The 10746-nt window shown below is 45.0% G+C and overlaps 1 non-coding gene across 1 annotated transcript; it reads left to right on the forward strand.

Moving 5' to 3' along the window:
* Positions 1–3351: 3351 nt before the first annotated feature.
* On the forward strand, positions 3352–3513 carry LOC138512741 (U1 spliceosomal RNA). Its single transcript, XR_011281517.1, has one exon. It is a non-coding gene; the product is annotated as a U1 spliceosomal RNA (small nuclear RNA).
* The last annotated feature ends 7233 nt before the right edge of the window (positions 3514–10746 follow it).

Here is a 10746-nt window from a genome sequence, read left to right on the forward strand (position 1 = left end):
GTTAATGGCAGTCAAGATGTCAGTCCAGATCCGAGTCCGTCCTTCCTTGTCGGCGCGGGAACTTCCGAAGAGGGCATCATACTGCCCCAGGACTTGCTCCACCAGGACACCAACTTCGGTGGCACTGAAGCTGGTGCCCCTCTGCCTCTCTGGCCGGGGGTTGTCAGTGGTGCCAGATGTTGCAGTGCCCGACATGACAACCCCAGAGGCAGGAGTGGGTGGGCAACTGGGTCCTGGGGCTGGGCTGTGGAGCGATGGAATCCCAGTCGGGAGTCTTCGGTTCCAGCAGGGGTGGTCACAGCAACAGCACCCCTGGCTGATGTGCAGGCAGCAAATGGCAGGGCACGTGGGCAGCAGGCAGTCAGGCAGCAGCAGATGGCAGGTGGGAGCGTGCTCGGGGCTCTGGGGGGCAGTAGTTCGGCCTTCTGGGCAGGAGCGTGGTCTTCCATGTGCGTACGCGTGGCCAGCTTGATACGGAGTGATTTGGCACGTGAAAATTCTGCACGTCAGCGTGTAATTCGAAGAAAGGCCCTTAGCGCGTATGCACGTCTGTGACATATCGCACACGGGCGTTGCTTTTCGTGGGGTGCGGTGCATGTGTTTTGCAGGCGTTGGGGTTCACACGCTATGGGCTACGCGTTCTTATACACGCAAGGCAGACGGGTGAGTGGTACCCTGCTCCCAAAGGCCCGATCGCGTGTGAAACCATCCGCAAGCCCCTGAAATACACGTACCCCGCTCCCCCAGGCCCGATCGCGTGTAAAAACACCTGCGAGCCCCTGAAATACACGAGCCCAGGCCCGATCGCGTGTGAAACTTCTCGCGCACCTCTGAAATACACGCACACGCTCCCCCAGGCCCGATCGCGTGTAAAACCACCCGCGAGCCCCTGAAATACACGTACCCCGCTCCCCCAGGCCCGATCGCGTGTAAAAACACCCGCGAGCCCCTGAAATACACATACCCCGCTCCCCCAGGCCCGATCGCGTGTAAAAACACTCGCAAGCCCCTGAAATACACACGCCCAGGCCAATCGCGTGTGAATCTTCTCGCGCACCTCTGAAATACACGCGCCCAGGCCAATCGCGTGTGAAACTTCTCTCGCACCCCTGAAATACACGCGCCCAGGCCAATCGCGTGTGGAACTTCTCGCACACCCCTGAAATACACGCGCCAAGTCCAATCGCGTGTGAGAAACTTCTCGCGCACCTCTGGAATACACGCACCCGCTCCCCCAGGCCCGATCGCGTGTGAAACTTCTCGGAAATGTTTCGAAACAAACACATGTCCCTCACATACACCCAATGGGTGTCAGGGAATCTCAAAACCCATATCATCATATGCATGAAACCAATGAGATGATACTACACATTGAAGTTCGATAAAAAAATATGTATTAAAGGAAACATAAATAGATTCAAAAATAAAGAAACAGAAATGGGAATGTACAAAAAAGAAAAGAAGCATGTCCATGAAAAAAAGCAAAACCAAAAATCATAATCCAAAGTAATGGTGTCCAAAGTCACTGTCCACAAAAGCAAATCCCCAAATCAAAACAATGAAAAGAAATTCATAAACATGTATAAGACATTTTCTTATTGAATTCTCATAAACTCTTACAGTTGTGAGTTCTAATAAAAGACTAAGGGCCTGATTTATAGAATTTCGTGCATGCTGAAAAGTGACTCAGAGCACTGTTCAGGGCGCAAACTCCTTGATTCATGGAACTGACTTTGCATGCATATCTGTGGCTTTGCGGTGGTCCGTCAACGTGTTTGCGTGCAGTCTAGTGCTGTGCACGACACTCCACACAAACAGGCCGATTCATGGGAGGAGGTGGTGAGGTGAGGAGAAGAGAGTGCTGGCCCGGGCGAAGGATTATGTGGACAGGTGCTGTGCAGGAGTTCCTCTCGGCGTGGGCAGCACAGTGGATTCCTGAACCCCTGATTAGCCGTGGGCCGCTGCTCAGAGGACCATTGTGCAGAGTTACCTTCAAGGTTTGTCATCTCTGGACATATGTTTAGCAGGGGTTGTGGCGACACAGCCTGTCTGCCCCAAAATCGTTCTTTTGAATTGCGAATGTCACCGAAGATGAACCTTTATCAGCTGAGAAACCTAACCTTTGCAGTGCTTTTTTTCCTCGTCTCGAGACAAAGAAGAACAGCGGGAGCTCAGTTACGTTTCCCTCTAAGCACAGTGCGGATTGATGAAAATGTCCATGCATTATACCAAGTACATTGGACATTATAGATGTGGCCAGTGGGGTATCAAGGCATGGTGAATACCACATGTACAGCACAATATGTTACTCTAGTAGTGCCCCAAAAATACACTGCAACCTGCAAATGGGCCTCAGTGGACCACCTGCCAAGGTTTCTGGAAGTTGCTTATGATCTTGATCTGTGATCTATGATATGATCTTATATGATAGGTTTTTGATAACGCGCTTAATACCCATGCAGCAGTGATCCCAATCATAAAAGTGAAACAGGCAAGCCCAACATGTATAAATTATTTTCACTCTTTTGGTAGCGCAGTCTGAGGGCAGCCTATACCCTTCAGGAGAGGTGTGAGCTGATACAGTTGCAACACAAAAAACAATAGTACTATGTTCCCAAAATACCTTAGTTCTTGTCTTTCGGATCTCAGCAGAGCCAGGCTTTTCAGCATCATCAGACCAGAACCATGGGTGCCTTTGCGCTGGCATGGGGTCAAGTCGGAGAGCAGCAGTGATGGGCCCCAATGATGCAGTTCTGTTTGGCAGTGGTGCTGATTTGCGGGTAGAAAACGCTGGGAACAGTAGGCTGTGCCAAGTGGATTGCACTGGAAGACTCAGTGACCTCTGGGCCCGGACAAGGGAATACTTGCCTTTGGCGCTGTGCAGGCTCGGCTGACACAACACGGCATATGGTTACGGCAAAGATGTCAAAGCTTCAGCATTGTCATTGAGCAGAACTCTGAAGTTCAGGGGTGGTGGAGCGTTGAGGTCCAGAATGATTATGATGGTGTCAATGGGGCCAGCGCTGAGCAGCTCAGCTCAGGAGGGCCATGGCCTGTGTGGGGCCGACAGGCCAGTGGGCAGACTGCAACAGGCCTGCTCGAGCCATCCTGCTATTTATACAAATCTCAGGCTGAGCATGGCCTGATGGGAGAAAGGAACTGCGCTACAATCTGCTCTTCTTCTGGGCTCTGCCTGCTGGAGCTTCCGCCTACACGTGGGACAGGCAGCTCCGCAGATGCTCAGAGCCTCCGGGGGTGTGGGGTTGGGGCTGGGTCAGGGCCTGTCTTCTCACCCTTGCTTAGCGGGGCTTCCCAGAACTGACCCAACCCCTGCCCTCTTGCATGCAACTCATACTTAGCTGGCAGGGGAGAATATGATCTCAAGGGCAGATCTCCCAGGGTGAGGCTTACTCATTGCACATCGGATTTGCTGACCCCTGCTATGTTCCCAAATGCAGGATACACGACTGCATTATTTCTGGTAGTGGGGGACTGCATTCGCGCTCTCCCCCTGATTTATTGGTGAAAGAAAAGGTAAAGTGTGCACTAGGCCTGCTAGGTTGCATACTTTAAGATTGTGCTCACATTGCGTTTCTTCAATTAGGTTCACCTTTAGGTGATCGCTTTTCCACATTTTATCTGTTGAATTCAATTATGCTTCTTTCATCACCACAGAAGTAATGTGTATTACAGAGATAAGCTGCCATATGTATTGGGCACACTGCACATGCTCAGGCAGCATCAATCATGCTTTGTACAGGACAATGCTGGCCTAAATTGGGAACAGCCAGCATAGACATGTTGGTACAGGGGCATATTTTGGGTATAACCAGCATGACAATGTGTTACATCAGTGACAGTGCTGTCTTACACTGTGGACACATTGATCATTAAAATGTGTTGTGTTGTAAAATGTTCTTTTCTGCTGTTGGTGACATGGAATTTTCATGTTCCCCTTTAGAACTGATTGTACACTTATGGCTTTTTGGTCACCTTTTCGGCTGTAAAATGCACCATTTCAACCCCATATTTGAAAAATAATTCTTGGGTGGGTAACCCCCCCAAATCCTCCCTAGAACCTTGTAGCTCCCTCGCTACGCTCGGTCTCCCCCACTATTTCAGAAAAATATTAACACATAGACACTGAAAGAAATCACAAGCAACTAACCTTTGATCACTGCCCATGACACCAAAAGCTATTTTTGGGACTGCATGGCTATCACTGCCTGTGATGCTATTGTGTCAAAGGTCACACAGTATCGCTTTCTAATATACTGCTTTGGCTGAGGTTGTTGACTTTTGGTGACAAAAAGTTAATGCTTCGGCCCCACATTCAAAAAGGTTGGACAAGCCTGGTTTACAGTAACGGTTCCACAAGTTACATTCACCTGACCTGATCAGAAATTGTTGGTAATCTGAGGGAGATTGGGGGATGAGGAGGAGAGTGTATGCATGAGAGAGAGAGAGTTTTTACATGCTTGTGTGGTTGCAGTAGCACATTTTTGAATATTTACGTAAACGTCAAACGTTTTTGCTTTCACGCTTCAAAGGAAAACGTCCAGGGGAAGAGCCACACTCTTTCTGCATGCCAGGCTCTTCGGTTAGTTTGTGGCTATTGTAATTGAATCACTGGTTCAAAACCCTTGAACTTTCAATTGCATTTAAAGTGTTGTGCGGTTGGTGAAGGGTCAGCCTCATAGCAAGGAGCAGAGTGGAAAAACAAAGAGCACTCTGCTTTTAACTTGCTGCGCCTAATGATGGACGGCTCCTGAAGAGCACTGGGGATTCTGCATATCACAGGAGTGCATGTCGGCCACCTATGGATTTCTGAATTATTAACACACGGTTAACCATTACAGAAGGAACAATTGATAGGATATCAATATTATTAATTATTTATTGCCTAGAGCAAAAAGGCAGAAGGGAAATGAAGTACTTACCACTCGTTGGTAAGGGTGGGCCCTGGGAGAGGCACTGGGCTTGCAGCTGCTTAGCTCACTAATTGCTTTCAGAGCAGATTACCTTAATGCGCCCTGCCAGATCTGCGTGCGTTAGTGGCCTCGACCCTGGATGCTGTGTGCAGTGCGCCCTGGCACCGCCAGTGCACATGCCGTGCAGGTGGCTACCGGGAACCGCAGGGCACTGGAGTGGGGACATGAAGAAGCATTCTGCAGCCGGCTGTAGACATGGGATCTAATGCATCAGTGGGTTTTCCGGCGAAGTTAGAAGTTAAGCATCATTAGGCGAGCGAGCTGGAGAAGTTGCCAATGAGAGGAAAGAATGGCTTCATGGGGCGCTGAACCCAAAGGGGCAAAGGGGGAACTGCCCCTCCCTTCTACTGGCTAGCGACGGGGGCAGGACCTCACTTTTCTTCACAGAGATGTTTAAAGTTCTCTGTTTGCCAGGGTACAGTGAGACTGTAGGCAGTGTTCATGTCGCTGTAGAAGAAATAAATGACGCTTTTAAGTCATTTACAGCAACTGCATTCCTGGAGGTGCATTGATATTGACCGGTAACAGGGGAGTGTGAGGCACAAAGCGTCCACTAGGTAGACTGTGCCTTTTAAACTAGGCCTAGGTAAAGAGGCTGCCCAAAGCTGATGACACCCAAGTAATATACACGTGGTGTTTATGTAAAGACAGACGAAGATATGAAGGAGTAGGAAGAGAAAGGTAATGATCCGTAGGGAGAACAGTAGAGGGGAAACTCCAGAGATGTACATCTTTCTAAGAACAGAGAAGGGCAGAACATAGGTCTTTACAGAATGATGGGTTAATTAAATAGCGCTTCCGCCAAAGTGTTTTCCAGAGAACATATTTACATTCAATACCACCCAGCCAAAGTTAGTACTCATTTATCGACCTTGAAAGGATGAAAGGCTGAGTCGGCCTGCCGGGATTCGAACCTGCAACCTTTAGATCACACTCAGATTGCAGCAGTGAGCGATCAACCCGTTGAGCTATCTTACCGGCAGAAGACTCAGATATGAGCTACATCATAAAATATCCAACCCTGTAAAGCATCAATCTCATGCAGTAAATAAGGCAATGAGCTATGAGAGACAGAAGAAAAACGATGGTAAATAAAAAAAAAGCAAAATGTAATGATAAAAGCAGTAGCATAAACATAAGACACAACCGGCCTCAAGCAGATGATCAGTTGGCAACACATAACTATGCACTCACACTTGCAGCACTCAGAGCACCAACATGCCACAGAAAGTGAAAAATCTGAGCTATGACAAGACCCAGTAACAAATTCAGAAGGTGGCTGGAAAGCGATGGAACCATATGGCACCCTGTTATGGGTATGTCGCTGTAAAGGAAACATTTCCTGAATAATCACATTTCCCTCTGTGGGTTTTATTGTTCGCAGATGTTACGAAATGTCTACTGCTCTGCAGGAGTACAGGGATGTGCAGTGTCTAAAGTGCCTACTCAGCCCACACTGCTAATAGACCAAGAGTGATCCCAATCATAAAAGGTCAAACAGGCAAAGCCCGATAGGTATAACTCCTTTGCCTCTTTTGGTAATGTGAGCTGAGGCGTCTAGTCAGCGTCGGGATGACTCAAAGAGCAGGTAGGCGGTTTGAATTACTCAAAGTGCTGAAGGCAGCACTGCAGGTCCTGTAGCAGCTCGATGTGAGTCAAGCACTGTTGAGCCAACTCGAAAAGAGTGTTGACGCAGTAGCCAGGCGTTACGCTGCTTTCTGGGCTTTGCAGTCTTGAGAAACCAAGTCCCTTGGCTCAGGTGCAAGGCGAACTCTTTCATCTGTCGGGAAGGTTTGTAGAGGGCACTTGCAGGGCTTCTGTTACCTCCAATGGCAATGTCCTGGGTACCAGTGCTTCAGCTGCATTAGGCCTTGTCCACATAGCAGTTTCAACCCAAATGTGCCCTGGGAATGGGTAGAGAGAAAGGTTTTCCTCGTCCTTGGAGCTCATGACCCTCACCTCTATAACAGAGGACTTTGAAAGAAGGATTTATTGGATCCGGATCGGGAGTATGATCTACTCCAGAGTCCAAAGACGAATCCAATAAGAGGGCTTCCACCTTATATAGGCAAGATGCTACAGTGGACTGGCCAAGAGCAATTCTGCTGTCCTGGTCCAATCCAGGCTGTTGTAACGAGTGTCCTGTTGCCATACCCAGAGTGCCTTGTCCACAGGAGGTATGGAAGGGAAGAGCAGGAAGTTTGAGAGCCCTTGCAAAATCTAAAATGGGGATATCCTTCAGTGGACTGAAATTCTCCTTGTGGAAACTCGAACTCCACCCCCCTTCCTAGGTCTGACTACTTCAAAAGGACTCTAGTAATCAGCACCTTGGTTTGAGATGGCCATTGTCATTGTACGACTGTCTTTGAAACTCTGGTTCCAAGGGGACCTCACAGGGATGGTTCCTTTTCCCTGGAGGAAAGTGTTGACTCTCCTCAGGGAGATCAAAGAGACCTTTCCTAGACTGGACCCAACATGGTTGTTGTGGGTACACCCATGACAGATGGCTAATACACAATGAGCCTTGTCATGCATGAATCACTGCTCAGACAGCTGAAATCCCTGCGTCCCCATTTCACACATTATGTGATACCAAGGAAATATTTTTTACTGACTCTACTTAACATTCATTACCAAAACTGAGATGGCCCCGCAGAATTCTGTTGAGTGTGTGGGATAGAGAAAGTCTTACCCGTACTCAATTAAGTAGTAAATCAAAATCAAATCTATTTTACATAATCAGATTATTTGACAAAATGCCATTACAAGCAATATAAAATACAAAGATAAATGTGTACTATAATACAAGCCAAAGTTAAAATAAGACAACAATTACATTAACAAGTCATTGCATGAGTAATAGCTAAAACATTATACATTCAACCCTAAAAGCCAGCTAGCAGCCATTAATAAAAAAAACCTTTCCAAAGCAAGGGATACCTCTTTGCATCCTACAAAGGTAAAACATAGTTTTTTCCTCGCTCTTATCCAAAAAGCACTACACATAAGCTTTACATATGCAATGCTAAGTGCATTGAATTTAGCACACAGAAAAACCATGTGCTGCAGTGTCTGTCAATATACACATGAACATGTGTGTTCGTCCAAATACACACATGCGTACGTACACACCCACCGCGGCTAAAACATATAATTTCCCAATTCTGGCTCTACAGGCCGCCTTCAAAGGTTATGGTAGGGAAGGATATTGAAGTAGCGTTGGCAACTGGCAAATGTGTATGCTGCTGGGCTCAGTGGATTTAATAAGCTCTATAGCGGGCAGTTGATTGTTTATTTCAGTTCAACGCTGCCACTTAAGCTGATTCCTATTTAATTTCTGTATGGGGTGGCATCCATGTTGAAAGAATGACATTTTTAGAAAGATTAACTTTGTCCGCACAGGGTTCTTTGGCAGAAGGCTGCGTTCTTCAGAGAATACATAGACAATCTGATTGGACTCGTAATACACTCTGGGAACAAGCCTTGACAAAGTGTTCTCTCAAGGTAAATTAGATCAGAATTTACGAGGTCAAGGGCCTAGTGCTCAGCAATCAAAGCTTTTAAAAACTTGGCAGATGACCTATGTCTGCGAATGAGACATTATTTGCAATATAAAATCATAGCGTCAGCAACAGTCAAAACATACTATATTACCTCTGCTGTAGAATGTATTCTCTGACAAAGAAGTAGAGGGGAGATAACTTGGCCCAAGAGCAGCCCTAAGTCAGTAGAACAAGTGACAGTAAAACCTGTGCTACATTAAGCATCAAAATAACTTCCTTTGGGCATGCATTAGTTAAGTGGATAAAAAGCTTTAACATTGCAGTTATTAAGTTATTAATCTCAATTGCACAATAAGGGTTAATTATTATTATTATTATCTTTATTGTTTTGGTTTATATAAACCTTTACAATTATACAGAAAAGAAAAAATAAAATTACAAGTATTGACAGAAATTCCATAATTCAGAATATTAACATCGATAAAATATAAAACCAGAAAAGGATAAACACTTCTAAAGAGGAAAAACATTTGAACAGAATTCTTAAAAGGTAAACCATTAACTTTGCTTTATTGTACACTGACCATAACCCAAGTTGTATTGAATGTGAGCGAAATCTACTGGCACAATAAACAATTCATTTCAGCATGACCTTCTTGCATCAAGTGCCCGCTTTGGGATGTTTGTGCAGCTAACATAAATAAATATCCCATACTGGCAAAGAGAACTAGCCTTTCATCAACCAACAGTACTTAGCAGCAGTAACCCTCATGTAAATCATTCTAGTGCACAGATATTATATAAAAATGTGAGCACATTGATTTTCAAAGCAATAAAATGTCCATGTAACATTTCGTTCCATAATTTATCCCCATCTACATTCGATGTATCCGTTACAAATTTTGAAAAGCATTCAGTTCTTTGAAGTGCTAGCTTGGGACAAATCAGTAGTAAATGCAGCAGGGTTTCTTTTACATCAGTAAGATTACAGAATCTACAGCCAACCTTCCCTAACAGGTTTAAACCACGGCTTGTCAAGACTTCATTTGAATTCAGCACATTGAACCTGAAATGCATCATTCTGTTCCTGAACAATCTAGAGGGATATTTTGCTAAATAGTTTTCAGGTTTTGGGAACCATTTCCAATATGAAAAAGCCAATCATAGGCTTTCACAGTTTCTTTGACTTTACCAAAATTTCTTAGAAGGGTCACATTTGACAAGCAAACTTTCATCAGAGTTAGTTCGCAATCCCTTATAAGTGAAGACATAAAGTTTCCCTCTTCCGCAACTTTCAAATGCCAGTATATTGAGTCTTTTAATCTGCGGTCATACATTTTCGGAGCAAGGCTAGTTTTTTTGTATACATAATGCAGGAAATGGAAGTTAGGCCTTATTCATATATAATCATTTCAAAGGGAATACATTTTGGTATGTAAAATAGAAATTTGCGCCAAATTAGGGCTTCAAGCTTTCTCAGAAAGGGCGCAATTGATACAGGTAAAAACTCCAAGCCATAAGTTATATTTGGTAAAATCTTTAGTCTATAGAATTGAATACACGGAACCAGCGTTCAATTTACCAAATTGTCTTTCTATAGACTTCATCTGATTCGTGATTTTTTTTGCTTTCATTAAAAGATTGTTTTTCCAGGCCACATTAGAATAGGAATTGTACACTGTGTATCTGAAGAATCTTAAGGCCAATTGACTCTTGATCTTAATACCACCACAATTCCATGCCGAGAATGCGCCCGACACCTTTTGGCTTCCACCATGAAAGATAACTGTTTTAGTTGGATTAATTTTTAACTTTTGCTCGTTAATAAACGCCCCAAAGTCTGTGATTAATCTGTGTAGGCCTATTTTAAAACCATCTATCAATAAAAAATCATCTGCATAGGCTATCCATCTAATTGTGATCGCGCCCAACTTTATGCCTACCAGACCACTCGTGTTTAGTTTCTTTCCAGCTTCTGCAACGTACAAGTTGAATAGAGTGGCTGCTAACCTGCATCCTTGTTTTAGACCATTAGCAGTAACGATTTTATTGGATAACAACCCTTTATTATTCAACCTCACTCGCATGGCGGTATTAGAGTATAGATGTATAATTACATTCAGCAAACCACTGTCAATACCTAAGGATACTAAAGTTTTCCATAGCGTGGGTCAATCAACTAGGTCAAACGCAGCGGTTAGGTCCATAGAAGCTACATATAGATGTTCAACAGTTTTTAATTTTACTGAACT

This window comes from Ambystoma mexicanum, chromosome 6p (genome assembly GCF_040938575.1).
Source record: "Ambystoma mexicanum isolate Mex_15411 chromosome 6p, UKY_AmexF1_1, whole genome shotgun sequence".
Taxonomy (NCBI): domain Eukaryota; kingdom Metazoa; phylum Chordata; class Amphibia; order Caudata; family Ambystomatidae; genus Ambystoma; species Ambystoma mexicanum.